At 34.3% G+C, this 17,103-nt stretch overlaps 1 protein-coding gene across 11 annotated transcripts in view; it reads right to left on the reverse strand.

Moving 5' to 3' along the window:
- Positions 1–17,103, reverse strand: part of LOC141450977 (cell adhesion molecule 2-like) — a 673,919-nt gene that overhangs the window by 142,548 nt on the left and 514,268 nt on the right. The window lies entirely within an intron of this gene.

A 17,103-nucleotide genomic window follows, 5' to 3' on the forward strand; every position in this document is an offset into this window, starting at 1 on the left:
GACGATTTCTTATCTTGTGCACTATTTCGTTGCATAATTAGCTAACTGATCATAAAATTTTTGTTGAAATTGTATTGAGAGCTATAGGGTTCAACCAAACGCTCAATTCTCCAAACGATTCAATCTCTTCAATCTAAAATACTTCGAACTATTGTACGTATACACTCTATTTTATGTCTCCAACCTTACTATACGATAGTACTGACGTTAAGGTCAGTGCTTAACATTTCTTTTTGTCACACAAGTTGCTAAAACAAGATACAGAAAACTGCACTTCAACCTGCAATCTCATATAAAACCTCTAGCTCCAAAATCTTTCTTTTAGAACTCTTCTTGACAACCCGACAAGACGCCTTAAGAGACAGTGGCCTCATGATCTCCTCTCCAGTGAAGAGAGCGACTAACAGCCTAATATTTTGGTGTGTCACCACTGCGGTAACTTCTCCACTCATATACTTCTACTGTTCACTGTTATCATTGTTACTTATAGCGCTAACGCGCTGATTGTAGCACAATAAACGCAAAAAAAAAGTATTGCTTTTTACATACATTTAGACTTCCCGCTGCAAAAACTTGCTACTGCAAATGAAATACACAATTGTGACAACGTAGACACAGTTTTAGTGAAAACACATAATAAAATTGCGCTATTGCATCATCAAATACATCAATTAAATATAAAAGATAACTTTTGCCGAAAACCTATCCCACACAGTGCTTTGGAGCCAAAACAATATATTACTGTTTAAAGTAGGATGAAGTTAGTGTTAAGGTGATAGTATCGATAAAGAGACGAGAACAGAGGTACAAGCTACAAGAGATCGATTGCGAGCCAGTAGAAGATGTCGAAATTTACCACGTGAAATGAAAAAAAATTTTTAGCTCATATTGCTGAGAAATAACTTTTAGCAAAACACAGAGAACTCCTTGGATGTTTTATCTTGACTTTTAGTTGTGCTCTCTCAACAGAACTTACTTAGACTACTTGCTTTCTTTTTCTTTATATAACCTGGGTACTTACCAGGTGTTAGAAGACATTATAACCTACTTAGAATCCTCTAGGGGAGGAGTTTTCTACGGAATATTTTGGAGAAGTAATTTAGGGGAATGGTGGGTTGGCTCCAGGGGACACTTATCCCTAACCGCCGGCTCTTACTTCTCCTCCATGTACATTTCTAACAGTACCTGGATTGTTTCTGCACTTTGTCATGCTGCAGAGACTTATCTGGGAACTATGAAGATAAATAAATAAACCTGTTGCGGAAGTTACTTTAAGTAAAAAAAAAATGTTTTATGGAAGTAGTTGGTGTTGTTTCGATGAATTACAGAACTAACAAAATCAAAGATCTATCATTTACACGTAACAAATGATGATTGGAGTAGATGTGACTGTAATTGATATGCAGAAGAGTTGAAACCACTAAAGAATATTATTCTTGACAATTCCAATGCCAACTCCCTTTTTAGGCTAGCTTTTTGTTGTAAATTGTCGTCTTTTTAAAACAATTTTTATTTTCACTGAAGCAGCCTTTCTATTTTTTAATTTTATAATTAGAGTGAGATGTTGGTTTTCAGTTTGGTAAAGAGAAAATTATACACATGGCCGAAAAGAGAAAATTAAAAACTTATCAGATAAAAATTTTATGTAAACATTTATAAATGTAAAATGGGTCCTGTCAAGTGAGCCAAAAATTTAATTAAATAAGTATAAAAAATTAATTTTTATATAAATTGAGAAAATATTGATAAAGTCCAGGAAAATTCCATAAAAACCCGCAGAAAATAGAAAACTGTATTCAAGATTAAAGAACCCATCAAAATATTTGTGGGTATTCTAGATTGAAAGGTCAGATTAGTATTTTAAAATTAATTTACTGAATAATAATTAATAATTTATCTCTATTGAGAATCAACCAGCATTAAGAGCAATCAGATGGAAAGCTCTAATTGAATTTGAAAAAAATTGTTATAAAAATTTTGTGAGAAAATTTTATTTCGCTTTACACCATCTACATTAATTATCAAAATATTTTGAAAGTGGTAGCGAGAAACCATGATTGATTTCAAAATGAAAAAGATTACCTTTGCTAGTCAGCTAATTTATCTTTAGATTCCAGAATTACAAGACTTGAATGAATAATCATTATGTAGGGAGACTGCAAGTCCATAGCTGTGTGCTAAGTCGAAGCTCAACAGAATAAATATTAACGAAATAATGCCAGGCTTTAGATGGTCGTTCTGTGCTCCTTAAGGACATCTTCAGGACTCTGAAGCACTTAAATTCAAGAGAGAGTTAAATGTGGTTAGGCCTTACAATACCAGGATCTCGGGATCCCGAATACCGGAATCCCGGACGATTTTTGTCCATAATTAAAAACCGGTATTTATGTAAAAATACCGGTATTTTTGTATTACATTGGTTGATAAAAATTGAATTTATACACAATTTATCATTTTTCAGATAAAGAATTTAATTTATTATCTTCAATTATTGCTGCTCTTACTCCTGTAAAATTAACAGTAGATGCATTATGCCGAAAAGATGCAAATCTTTTGACGGCTGACGCTTCTTTGACATTTATGTTAAATACTCTTTCCCAGCAAAAATCTACAATTGCATTAGAATTATTGGAAGCATTAAAATCTCGAATTTTACTGCATCGAACTGAATTATCACAAATACTTCAGTATCTGCAAAAAGGCTCACAAGATGTTGTAGAAGTATTTAAACGCATATCCAAATTTACAATCATTAAAAAAATTGTAAGCTTAACAAAACGGCTCACACATGAAAATCTAGAAGATACAGAAGATATGGAAGCTGTGCAAGAAATATCCCTTCCAATATCTTTTCAAATTAGTAACGAAACAATATTAGAATCTGACAAGGTAAACGTAAACGCATTAAAGAGAAAACTACAGGCAGCAATAGACGAAACACTAAATACTTCACCCGTGTCTGCGTTTAAAAAAATTCCAAGTCTGGAACAAAAAATAAAAGATGAAATTACTTTTTTTGAAAAAACAGGAACCAAAGGAACGTATTTACAAAATGTGTATGATTTCTTAATGACAATAGTGCCGATAAGTGTAGAATCAGAAAGAGCTTTTTCAGCGGCTGGTTATATTTGTACGAAAATTCGGTCCTCGCTTGATGATGAAACGATTGATTGTTTATGTTTTTTAAGAGCATACTTTAATAAACAAAACGCAAGTTATTAATATTGTTTCATAAATACTTTCAATTAATTATATTTTTCGCTTCTTTAATTACATAATGCCATGCGAGCCTATTATATGTAAAATATAACATAAAATTTAATACCTATGTACTTTTTTTATTTGCACGATTTTTTTACCTATCTATTCCTACTCTCTATGTAATAAAATTAATAATATCTACTCATTTCAGAACAATATTTATTAGATTTCAGCAATTATTTGTTAACAAGTCAATATAATATCTGATGTAAGTAAAAATATAACTAGTAAATTTTTTATTAATAATACCGGTTTTAATACCGGTATCCCGATATTTCAAATTTCAAATATCAAATACCGGCATTCAGATTTTACTTCGGGATTGTAAGCCCTAAATGTGGTTGTACTTTTTGCTCTTCCCAGCTAAAGAGTGTCAATTCCAGATTTAGTAATAAGTAAATCGTAAGCAAACTTCTGTTGAAATATTTAATCTTATAAAACAGTAAAACCATTATTATACTCGTATAAACTGATTTGAATATCATTTGTAGACGATCTGTCCTTCATTATCAGATATAGACTAAACATTGTCAACAGCGGACAAACATTACAAGGTTTTCGTGACAGCTTTTTTTTTAACAGTAAGGGATAGAGTTAATAAAAAATTGTTTAAAAACGGAAAACAAACGTAAAAATATTAGAAAACAACGAACGGTCTAAGGGATTTATTGATTTTACTTTCAGAGAACGGAAGCGGTAAGTTGATTGAATACATAAATGTTGAACACTTATTTCTCTTTATCGGACCCTCTATGAAAATGTTTTTAACCCCTCAATTGAAAAACAGTCGTATCTAACATATAAAATGCCGTTTAATTACAGTAAATTATTATTCCAACTTAGGACAAGTGGAAAATACTCAATAAAGGTAACTCATGTTCGATTAATAAGCAAAATAGATCCTCAGTTGGATTATGGGTTAAGCCGGTTACAAAAGAAAGAGGACCTGGTACATATCCTTCTAGAATGCCTATTTTATAGGCCCCTTAGAGAGTATTACCATTCTGATAATGTAGGGGAACATATTGAAAAATTGTTGAACCTAGACACTGTCAATTCGGCTCATGTTCTTTGTAAATATGTAACAATTAAGATATTTTCTCTCAAAATAAGTATGAATAGTTTTATATAAACTTATATATAACTTTAGTTTGTATAAAATAATTCATTTATTTAATCAGTATTTGTATTTAATTTTATTTTTTTAAATTTATTTGTAAAGTTAGACCAGCGCGCTAGACACGCCATAAGTAACAATAACAATAACTGACATCAAACTAACTGTTTGAGGGGAGAAGTTACCCAGCGATAACACTCCCTAAGTCGAGGATTAGCTACTCTCTTCAGGAGAGAGAAAATCGCGAGGCCACTGGCGTTTTAATCGCCTAGGACAGGGGTCGGCAACCCGCGGCTCGCGAGCCGCATGCGGCTCTTTGATCCAAATTTTGTGGCTCTTCAGCCTGTCCAAAATCAATTGTATATTTCAATTTTATTGAAATAAATGAAAATTTCATTTTGTAAAAGTAAAGATATTTTCTCAAAAAGAATTTTAAATGTGATAGGTTTGAAATTTAATAGAATTATATTAAAATAAAGTACGTAATTATAAAAGACTGCCGCCATTTTCATTCAAATACAGGTTTAGTTATTATTTATTCGTTTTATTTACTTTGCAATATGTGAAGATAAATATCTGTACCTCGGAAGGAAAAGGCACCATGTCCATTTTTTTCGATTTTCAGATTTTGGCATCATTTTACAAATTTTTTGTTGCTCTTTCTAGAGGTGTACAGCACAATGTCCTATGTTTACTATTAAGCGATTTATGTATTTTTAAAAAGCACTATGATACTTCATTGCTTAAGGGTAAAAGGCACTACATGGGCATAAATTTTTTCACAATGGAGATGATAGTAAAATATTTTAAAATATGGGAGTTAAAGTGGCCATACCAACTATAATAATTACGGTGAGAAGTACAGGAAAGAGTACAACCGGAAAAGTGGAACAAAAAATGAATTTGGAAAAATATCTTCATTTGGCTCCCCTGTAAAATTTACTTTTTGTGACATGGTGCCTTTTCCTTCCGAGGTACAGATATATAAAATTGTCAAAGTTAAGTGTTTTTCAACGTTACGCTTTTTCGGGCAGTTTTTGACGATTTACCCTTTTACCACGCCCTACCGGACAGTCTTAAAACATTTAAATGTTATTGAATATCATAAAATAATAATTTGTGATTACAAATGATCTTCAGAGTTTGTTTACACTATCATCCTTGCGGCTCTTGGTAAGATTTATAAAAATTATTTAAGGAGAAATGGCTCTCTACTTGAAATAGGTTGCCGACCCCTGGCCTAGGAGGATGATCTGGATGGTGATAAGATGATAAGTGGCGGACAAGAGGATTGGAATGAGAGTGCAAGTTCTGATGAAAGTTTTTATAGCGAGTTCGTGCTCCCTGGACCTACAAACGGAATTTCCAGATTTGAAACATAAAATGGAGCGTTAACGATAGTGCGGAGAATTTTAGACTGGAGAGATTGAATTCGTTGAAGGTTGGAGGTTTCGTTGAACCACACAGTTCAATACCATACGTCCAGGCGGGTTTTAGTATGGAATTGTAAATCAGTCGTTTGTTATTAAGTGAAAGTTTTGAACGTTGGTCAAGTAGTCTTTTAAGTAGCCGATAACGCCTGTTAACTTCAGTTCGTTTAAGTCGTGTGTGTGGGTTCCAAGTGAGTCTTGTATTTATTAATTTGTAGTTTGTTTATAATTGTATGCGATTAATCTGTATCTAAACACCACCAAACTCTAGTGTGTGGTCTACCCTCTATAACAAATTAATAAAATTGAAAATTGAATAAAAAAAATGAAATTTAAAAAAATGAAACACTTAAAACTATCTCTTGGATTGCAAAATTTCAGACATTTAAATTCTCTAATGCAGCCGTGCACAACCTACAGCATGCCGCTACATTTCTCTAGCTGATATTGTTAAACTTAAGAGTAAATCGTAGTTCAATCAAAAGATATCTGAAAACATAATGATTCGTCACCTTTTAGTGATGTAAATTCGTGCTGGATAAAATTGTTGTCCGAATTTATTCCGTTTTATACTCGTCTATGAATCGGAGATCTAGACACTTTACTTAGAACTGGACTAATGTAACCTAGGTAACAATATCTGAGGAAGAAAGAAGGGAAAAAAAGGCTCGCCAAGATTAGGTAAAACATGGTAAAGGAATCTTGGACTGAAGGATGCTGAAATTGAAGAGAGCATGTTGGTACTAGCCGCAATTTTACTAAGTAAAAACCGCCTTCAAAATGGAAACGGAAGGTAGTAGATTAAAGGTGAAGTCCCAGGTTTGTGAAAGTGGCCTGTGAAATATACCAACTTAAAAACTAAATAAAGGAAGAGAAAGAGCTTGATGACTCGGCCAGGAAACCTAGCCCATTTTGGGTGGAAGAAAAGTTATAAAAATAAAAATCAGAAAAGAGAGAGAAAAAAAAGCATAAGATTAATTTCACTCGTTTCAAAACGAAAATACTGCTGAGATTTATCAAAGAATATTTAAAATTAAAGTAGAGCCTGCAGTGATGCTGTCAGTCTGACCAAAAGAAGAAGAAAATCTAAATAAATTAACCACGCTTTACGTTTCATATCCACTTCCTGTGGTCTCCAGAGATTAAACATTCTTTTTTCTGTTATTATAAAAAATAACGTTATTTAATTAAATTATCTGATTACATAATTCTCTTTCCCAAATACTACTTCTTCATTTATTTTCTTAACCCTTTGAGTAAAGATAAGATGGTACTGAATTATTCTATTAGGGTGGTAAAACACCAAGTAATAACTGGGCTATTTTTTTTTGTTTTTTTATTAACTTTTTTGTCTCCCAACAGTTCAGCCATCTAGAGCTATCTTAGGAGGTCATAAAGAGGTTATTTTTTAAAACTTTTAACTCGTCCTTTTTTGTTGTTATGAAGTTAAACTTTGTGTCATAATGTAGTCATGAATTATAAAATCGGATGTTTAATTTTGAATTTTCCAAGCACATGTTCTTTTAAGCTATTATTTATTATTATTATTATTTTAAAGATGTTCAACTTTTATCCTGCGACACCCGTAGGGGGAAGTGGATTAGCCACTTCTTCAGGGTAACTGGCGTCCATGCGGGTATGCCAGCCTAACAACATGAATATGAGCAACATGCATATTACACCCCAATACATTTACCCAGCACACATAAGGCATAGTCATCTGTACAAGGTGAGGGCTTATTAGCTCGGAACCGTTGTGCAGATTGTGTCAGGATGAGGAGGAAACGGCCTCTCACTGGCTGCCCGATTGCGTGACACTGATCGAGTGATTGCGCTATGAAACCTTTGGATCTTTGAGACCGAAGGAGATAGTACGCAAAAAGAAGTAAAGAAAGTAATTGCCAATTTTTTTCAGGAAGGCTTAACGTCCAACTACCAATTATGTGTCGTGGACGGAGGCGACTAGCAAACATACTTCACTGTAAATTTCTTTTATAAACCATTAAATAAAATGCAAGGCCTAAGACCGGGAATAGAACCCAGTACCACAATAAATATTAGCTTCGCAGGTCTCCACATCAATGTGTGGGTGGAAGAGCTAGAAAAGAAAAATATGGAAGTGAATTTAGAAAAAAGTAAAACCATGGTAGTATGCAGAACGGAAAAGAGACACAAGATAAGAATAAAAGGAAAGACACTGGAACAAGTAGGTGTTTATAAATATTTAGGAGTTTTGATTAGCTCGGATGGTAGAGTTAAAGACGAGCTTAACTCAAGATGTGCGGCATCGGGGAAGTTATTCCAAGCCATCAATAAAAAATTTGTCAGCAAAAGAGAGGTATCTAAGCAAACTAAGCTTAGGATATTCAACTCAATATACCTCCCAACCCTTACATATGGGTGTGAGTCCTGGGCCCTAATAGCAAAAACCGCATACAAGCGGCAGAAATGCGATACCTCCGGAGAGTTGAGGGAAAAACAAGAAGGGACCGCGTAAGGAACACTACCATTAGGAGTAATCTGGGTTGCGAAGCAGTGGTGGAGCGGATTATGCGCACCCAACTAAGATGGTTTGGACATATGAACAGAATGGAGGACACAAGACATCCTAAACGAGCCTATGAAGCCAGATGTTCGGGTAAGAGACCGAGAGGAAGGAGAAGAACGACATGGTCGGACAATGTGACAGAGAGCCTTAATAGGACTGGAATAACAGTCAACAAAGCCAAGACAATGGCCAGAGATAGGGACGGATGGAAACTTTTTTTTGCAATTCTCTACACTGCAAGGTAGAAGAGGAAGAGAATAAGTAAGTAAGTAAGTAAGGTCTCGCCTATAACCGCTCGGCTACCGTGGCGCCTCACAGGATCCGAGTAAGCTGTGGAGTATTTAGTCATTTGTGTTCAAATGGTAGCTTTGATTGTTTGCCAATCAGTCGCAGCAGTAATTTGTTTCGTCCGGTTAAGTTCGAGTCTTTTTAGTCTATTGTGCAACGTGCACTCAAATTTCGAAATTCTCACAAAAAAATCCAGCGCTTTCAATCAAAAATACTTCGTCAGATAACGCATTCTCCAGTTTGTCAAACACTGTCCTCCAATAACGACCTTAAGATCTTATATGTAAGTGAAGAATCAAAATTATAGAAAATTTTTCGACTCTCTTCTTTTTCTGCGTAAATTCTTTTGTATAAAATCTTGCCTCTATAATGATTCCAGATCATCCTCCACGTTGATGGAAACGCTGTTGGCCACCAAAAGAACTACTAGGGAAAGTCCTCAACCTCTTTAGTAGGGGAGGTTTCGTCTACTAGATCCAAAGGGTATGGCATAGTAAGCCTATTTTGGCTGTGGTGCCGTGGGGCATACGTCCCACCCTGATAATCTAATCTAATCTTATCCTGCGACACGCCATTCTTTTCCAATCCTCTTCCACAAAACTAAAATATCGACTGTTTCAAGCACCTAGGACTATCCCGATGAAGGACACACATGGAATCCACACACAAGGTTAAAAAGACTGGAACCTAACGGGTAGTACCAAATTCTTTCCAGACTTCTTGATAGACTCTCAATACTCACACTTAAAAACAAAATATTTCTCTTTTATAAAACCCCTACCGAGGTTTGCGGTTCAAGCATTTCAAACCCTACCGTATACTCAACTAATTCGAGTCAATATTATTCCAAAAAATTACCAGCGGCCTGTTCTACGTATCAAACTTGACCCTTCATGCTTTCCTCAAAATGCCGTTAGTACAACAGTATATCCCAAAGACCGCTCTAACTAATTCTATAACTCCACGTCTGACCATCTCACAAATCGCTCATTCACAGACCATCTCACTTACAATATCAAACAATCCTGCTAGAATACTGAAACGTCGCTGGCCTCCACAAGGAGACATCATCGTCACATTTAAAAGACATGCAAATATTATATATTTCACGAATCGACTGCAAGTTCACGAGTCCAAATTAAATAAAAAAAATGATCCTGTACATTTCTTTAGTTTCGTGAAGTATATGTCCATAAACACCATTTCCTAGATCTCAATACAACCTTTTACCAGAAGTAAGAGAAAAAGAAATTGAATCTGGTACTGCGTTGGTTTGTAAAATTATTTTTCTTAATGGTGTTATTTTGTTTGTTTGAAAAGCTATCCAAAAATTTTTACTTAGGCCCTTTTAATTAAAACGAATTTCACTTTCTGATTGATTGTTTAATTAAAAGAGCAATTTTCGAAGCCTACACTCTGTTCACTTATTGTTTTGCTACACGTTTTTGATTAACTACTATCTTCTTCTGCGTCTTCCAATAAGATAGACATGGTAGAAAATTACATTCCTGACTTTTCGATTCCCTGAAAGTGAAGGTAAGGCAATCCTCTGGAGGATGTGCCTCCGGCTGTTTCTCCTACTGTCGCCTGCCTTCCGACATGTGCTGTAAAATAAATCAGGAGTTAAAGCACACCAGGGATAACTCGAACCATATATCTCTTATCTTATTTTACATGTAATATCTGGCAATATCTGTTCCAAATACTTATGCGAGAATACAACTTTCTGATTTACTTGGTTTCCTCCAAGTATGGTTTTCTTTTTCTTCAGGACGTGCAACAAAATGTAACATAATAATATAGACTTAAAAAAGGCAGAAAGTTAGTGTGATACATTCACACGAATGGTTTTTGCAACATTTATTACAATTCTGACATATTTTTCTTACATTGAATTTGCCTTTAGAATAAATAAGATCTTGCCTCCTTTTGGAAAGTATTTGTAATTGAGGAAGCCATCAAATCTTCAATTTCGCTGAACAATGTTTCTTCCACTCTATGTGGGCTCTATTCTAAAGACGGTCATTTTGCCAGTAATTGTAGAAGAGATCTGCCTGGGCTTGTGAACTGCCATCACTACAATTACAGTAACCACTTTTAGTACTATGACAAACCTAGACTGGGAATGCTGAGCGCCAAGTTACCCAGCTTTGAGCATTAGGTGAATTTTTTTCGATGTATTTGGAGAATTTTAAAACAAATTTTCTCCTTAAATAAAGCCGCAAGGACGATTGTGTAAACAAACACTGCCGATCATTTGTATTCAGATAAAATTATTATTTTATCACATTTAATAAATTTTAATGTTTTATATATTTATTTTTACATATTGCAAAGTAAATAAACAAATAAATTATAACCTAACCCATGTTTGAATGAATAGGCAACAGTCTCATATTATTACGTTATTTTAATATAATTCTATTCAATTTCAAACCTATCACATTTAAAATTCTTTTTGAAAAAATATATTTACAATACTTTAATAACTTAAATTTTCATTTGTTTCAATAAAATTGAAATATACAATATATTTTGGACAGGCTGAAAAGCCACATAATTTGGATAAAAGAGCCGCATTTGCCGACCCCTGCTTTAGACTTGGCAATTTATTTGATAAGTTAAATGAAAAAATTAAGTACAGCATGTTAGCTATTCGCCTATGTCAGGGGTCGGCAAACCGCGGCTCGCGAGCCGCATGCGGCTCTTTTACCCAAATTTTGTGGCTCTTCTTCCTGTTTAAAATATATTGTATATTTTAATTTTATTGAAACGAATGAAAATTCCATTTATTAAAAAGGTATTTTTTCAAAAATAATTTTAAAGTGATAGGTTCGAAATTGAATGGAAACAATATCAAAATAAAGTACTTGATTTATATTGAAAGACTGCCGCCTTTTCATTCGTTGTTATTATTTATTTGTTTATTTACTTTGCAATATATGAAAATAAATATATAAAACAATTAAATGTTATTGAATATCATGAAATAATAAATTGCGAATTCAAATGATCTACAGAGTTTTGTACACTATCATCCTTGCAGCTCTTGGTAAGATTTATTAAAATTATTTAAGGAAATATGGCCCTCTACTTAAAATAGGTTGCCGACCAATGGCCTATGTCCATGATAACCGGATCATTAGATTAGTCGTAAAGCCTTAACAGAAAAAATAGGCATTAATTTTATTTTTTAAAATTTATTTAGTTATTTACAATCTGTATTTAAATACAATAAGTAAATACGGAGAATGAAGGATAAATGGATGCGTGAAAGGCAGGAGGAAAGAAACTGCCCAGCGGTAGCACTTTCTACAGGATATGATTTTTAGGCCTTCAGACCGCGAGGAAGTCGCGGGGCCACTGGCGATTCAGTCGGCGAGGAGGATTATCAGGAATGTCAAAGGAGGAGAGATACTGTACTAGAGGATTGGAGCAAATTGAGAGAGCAGTATGGAATTTTTGATATTTCATCTTGGGGAGTTGGTGTACGAAGGGGATGTTGAGGTCGTTGTGAAGAGTGAGGTTAGTCACCGTAGAAAGGAACGTCAGCTATCTGTCGGAGTAGTTTTGGCTGAAATGTCTGTACAAATCCGTATGTTTTTAGGTCTGGCTGAACCCCACAGCTCTAGTCCTGTAAGTCCATATAGGTTTGAGGATAGTATTGTATATTAAGCGTTTGAGTTCAATGGGTAATTTGGAGCTTCGTCCAAGTAGTCTGTAAAGCAGTTTCGCACGTTTTGTCATTGCTTGTCTTTTAAGTCTAGAATGTGGGTTCCACGTGAGTCGTTTGTCTATAAAGAGCCCAAGGTACCGCACCAGATCTATACAAGGAAGAAGATTGCTGTTCAGGACAGGTGGAGAGTAAACGTTCTGTGAGGTGGCATTACTTCTATTTCTTATTTTTACTCGCACCAAAACTTTTGTGTAAATATTACAGTTGTGCAACTTTTATCGCGAAAATTATTTTTAGGACAGTGTACCATTTCTTGAGAGATTTTTTTTTAATTATTAAAAAAATACAGTATGAACTTACTACTTACTTTCTGCTTTGAATAGATCTCTAAGTTCTAAGGATCAAACTTCTGAATTGCTGAATTTCGATAAATATTTCAACAAAAGAATAACATATTTTTTTTAAATTTCCATTAAAATAATTTTCTTTCAACTCTTTCGGAGAATTTCAGCTATTCATCTAATCCTTTTAAATATTATATATGTAAGTATGTAAGAGAAGAAAATATTGCAAAAAATGGTACATCTAAGAAAAGCCTACCTCCGAGTTTTATTTTAAATAAATGTTTTAGACCATCAGGAATAATATATCTACACAATGTTTAAAGAAAATTATCAGGAAAAGTGGGAAATCCTTTCAGTGAGATAGTATTGCTGGACGAGTGAGTGAAATGACAATTTTAAGGGCAAAATTAATAGCGCAACCACGGTACCAATGAACCAAGAGAAATCAATAAATAAATACTGCTTTTAAGAGAGGAACGTTAAAATGGAATTAGTACAATCTCTTTAAATATTTCAACTTATTTTTTCGCCCCCAAATTAATTAAAGAAATAAAAAACACTGATCAAACCTTGGAATAGGCGCAGTAAGAGGAGAAATTCCGCACGATTTTGTAACCCCATGTAGATACACAAATTAGTGAGAGAGTTTAAATTAAATTAATTATACTTTGCCCTTTTTTTCGTAGCGAGAATGTAAAGTTACTGTTGAGTAAAAAAGAATAAAAGGTTTTAGGAAGTTTCAGGAGATGAGCTTTGTTTGCCATCGATGGGTAGTAAAAGATAGTTTATGGTGTGAGAAAACCTAAAATAAGCCCAGAAACGGAGACGAGAAATTACTGGATTTCAGTTTAAACAGTGCCGAAGAAGTAGGGAGGTTTTCTAGTTAGTTGGAGAGCCGGTTTGATATCTTGTTAATTACTAAGGGTCCCTCCTAGCAATATTATCCGTTTGGAGATATTTGCATGAGAATAGTCTTGGCACATTATCCACTGTTTCATCGCCCGCCAATGTTTTGACTTAGAGACAAAAAGTATAATTTTAATACAAAGCTGGAGATTACTGAAAGTGGCAAGTGAGAATGATAAAGAATATTGGGTAAGCTTTTAACAACAATAACAAAGTTGTTGATTTACTATAGCACGACATTCACTGAACAAATCAAAAAATAGTTTTGGGAGTTTGAAAAAAGGCCTTAGAATTAGCGGATCTCAAGTTTACATTTGGGCAATACCTCAGAAAATTAGACCTAACGATTATAATAACGGTGATGTCGAAATTTAGGGGTTAAGGACTTTTATTTAGAACAAAGGATCCGAGTAAAGTAATTGCCAATTTTTTCAGGAAGGCTTTACGTCCAACTACCAATTAGGTGTCCGTGGACGGAAGCGACTAGCAAACATACTTTACTCTAAATTTCTTTTATTAACCTTTAAATAAAATTCAAGGCCTAAGACAGGAAATCGAACCACAGTACTTATTAGCTTCGCAGGTCTCACCTCTAATCGCTCGGCTACCGTCGCGCCTCACAGGATCCGAGTAAGCTGTAATATATTAGTCATTCACGTGGTAGCTTTGATTGTCTGCCAATTAGTCGCAGCAGTAATTTGTTTCGTCCGGTTAAGTTCAAGTCTTTTTAGTCTATTGTGCAACGTGCACTCAAATTTCGAAATTCTCAAAAAAAAATCCAGCGCTTTCAATCAAAAATACTTCGTCAGATAACGCATTCTCCAATTTGTCAAACACTATCCTCCAATAACGACCTTAAGATCTTACATGTAACTGAAGAATCAAAATCAAAATTATAGAAAATTCTTCGAATCTCTTCCTTTTCTGCGTAAATCCTTTTGTTCAAAATCTTGTCTCTATAATGATTCCAGATCATCCTCCACGTTGATGGAAACGCTGTTGGCCACGTGATCATCTCCGAGAATAATGTTAGAAACTCCAGCGATAGTGTTGCCAGTGGGAAGCTTCTTTCTACAGTGATGATCCAGTCATGAAGACTTCTAACATCTTAGAATCTTGTTGGCGAGGATATTCAACAAGTTACCAACAAAAATAAGGCACTTGGAACGGTTGAAATTGAAGAAAATTCTTTAAATATTTGCAATTAATAGCGGTTTAAGAGTTCATGGATATAGTAAAAGATTTAAATGAATCTCAGAAATGAAATAAATTTACATTTACTAATATAGGGTGAAGGGACCAGTAATTGACTGCTTAAGAAAAAATTCGAGTTTAAGGTAGAATAACTTCCGTTATTTTGGCTCCAGGTGTAGGTTGTAAAATTGTACCGCTCCAGTAGGATGTATTTTATTTTATTAATATTTTAAAAGCAGTAAATTCGATCTTTATGTCAACCAAAAATGATTTTTTTTGGAAGTATGTCAATGACCCAGTAATTGACATACCGAATTTTCAGTGGAACCAGTGTTTGACATGGGGTGGGACCAGTAATTGACATACAAATATATTCATGAAACGACATAAGATATGCATTCAAAATCACTTTTAAATCTAAATAAATACTTAAATCACCTAAATCACTTTTTCAATTGGGTTTATAACAAAAATCGGTCTTATTCATAATTAATTACAATCAGTTTTTAAATAGGCAAACCTAAATAATCTAATATTTTTCAACATTACGCTATTTTATACAGTTTTTGACGACCAACCCTTACACAACTGTCCTACTGGACAGTTTTAATTAAGTCCCCAAGCCAAGACAGGTAATTTGAATAACAGCCCTTACTTTCAATAGTACCAAGGAGATATTAGCTAACATACTTGTTAGATCGTACACAATGTCTGTCGGCTCGCTTTTATCTTTTTCTCTCAACTCTTCCGCTCTCTTACCCTTTCAAGTTTCCGCTAAATATTTTGTTACCTAAACCTCTTTTTGGGAATTTTTTTTTTGGTTCTCACTTTACCAAACTCTCTACTTCCGATTAGACTATGTGGTCACATCCTTGTTTTATCCATTCCGCCTATAACGTTGCTACTGATGGCATCTACGCGTCCTTGGGTTCGAGTTGTTGGTGCTTTCTAGTGAACAAAATTTCACCTACGCTTCTCTTCTTTTGGAGCGCTTCGCTAATATTTTCCACAATCTGTGCTGCCAGTGTCATTTGCTTCGAAACCAAACTATCTGAATGTAATTCATTCTTATTTTCTGCATCTAAACAGTATTTGGTTGTTTATTATTACTGAGTTACCTCTTGGGCTCATGTATATATACACTGTATATATACTCATATACACTGTGCACGTTCATTGCGTCCCGCCTCAGGTTGTAAGCATTCGCACTTACAACAGTAATAAATAAATGAAACATCAATGAAAAAAAAACTAGATTAAAAAGTAAGAAATGTGTAACATCACTAAGTCACCAACTTCTCCACTTATGTTTAATTTCGCACCTGGTACTTCTCTTGAGGGAGCTTCATTTTTCCCCTGGCCGTTTTATTTGATGGAATTCTATGGTTCAGCCATTTCCTCCCTTTCTTCTTTGGCATGTGGCAAGGACCCAAAACTGAGGGAGAATGAGAGATTTTCAAACTCCGATAAGTGGGCGTCGTTTTTATCAGTCACGTTGGCCTCGTGAAACTGTTCGGCGATCTCGACTATTCCAGTTTGTTGTTCATACATTGTTGTTCTGTACAGAATAATCATTCTGCATGCCCTCTTGAAATAAGGCGTACATTTGCTAATTCATTAATTTAAACATATTTTGTTGGAAGTTTTACTATTTATTTTATGTTGCCGATTTTTATCAATGATTTTATTTTACAATGTATTGAATTTTTAATTATAATAAAATTTATCAACCTATCTTATCATTTTCCCTGGAAGTCAATCACTGGTCTCAAACAAAAAAGCTGTAGGACTAGTAATTGACATACATGTCAATTACTGGGCAGATTGCCGTTTCAAGGACCAGTGATTGACAGCCCCATTTTAATCCTCAATGCTTCTTATAATTAAAAAAAAAACTACATAAATGAAATCTACAAGTAATACTAATTATAACAGAACATCGATAACCACACGAATATATGAACAAATAAACGAAAAATAAGAAAAAAGAAAAATTATTTTCTTATCAATCCTCCTTAGCAACGGCTTGTTTTTTCCTTGATTTTGAACTTTTAACACAAATAACCTTCCACTGATACCAAGGAACCTTCCAATAATTAATATTTTTCTGGAACTGCTGCCCAAAGGCTTCTCAATAACGAAATTGAAAGAATCACCACTAAAAACGGCTCATATCCCTTATAATACCAGTTTATATCTGGTATGTCAATTACTGGTGCCCAGTCAATTACTGGTCCCTTCACCCTATATATTTTTTGTATTAATTTAAGGCGCATCAACATCTGATATCACTGGTGCCCGGAGCAGCTATTTTCAGTGATCTGCAGGCTTCCGAACAG

This window comes from Rhodnius prolixus, unplaced genomic scaffold (assembly GCF_049639745.1).
Source record: "Rhodnius prolixus isolate KJV_2025 unplaced genomic scaffold, Rpr scaffold_8, whole genome shotgun sequence".
Taxonomy (NCBI): Eukaryota; Metazoa; Arthropoda; class Insecta; order Hemiptera; family Reduviidae; genus Rhodnius; species Rhodnius prolixus.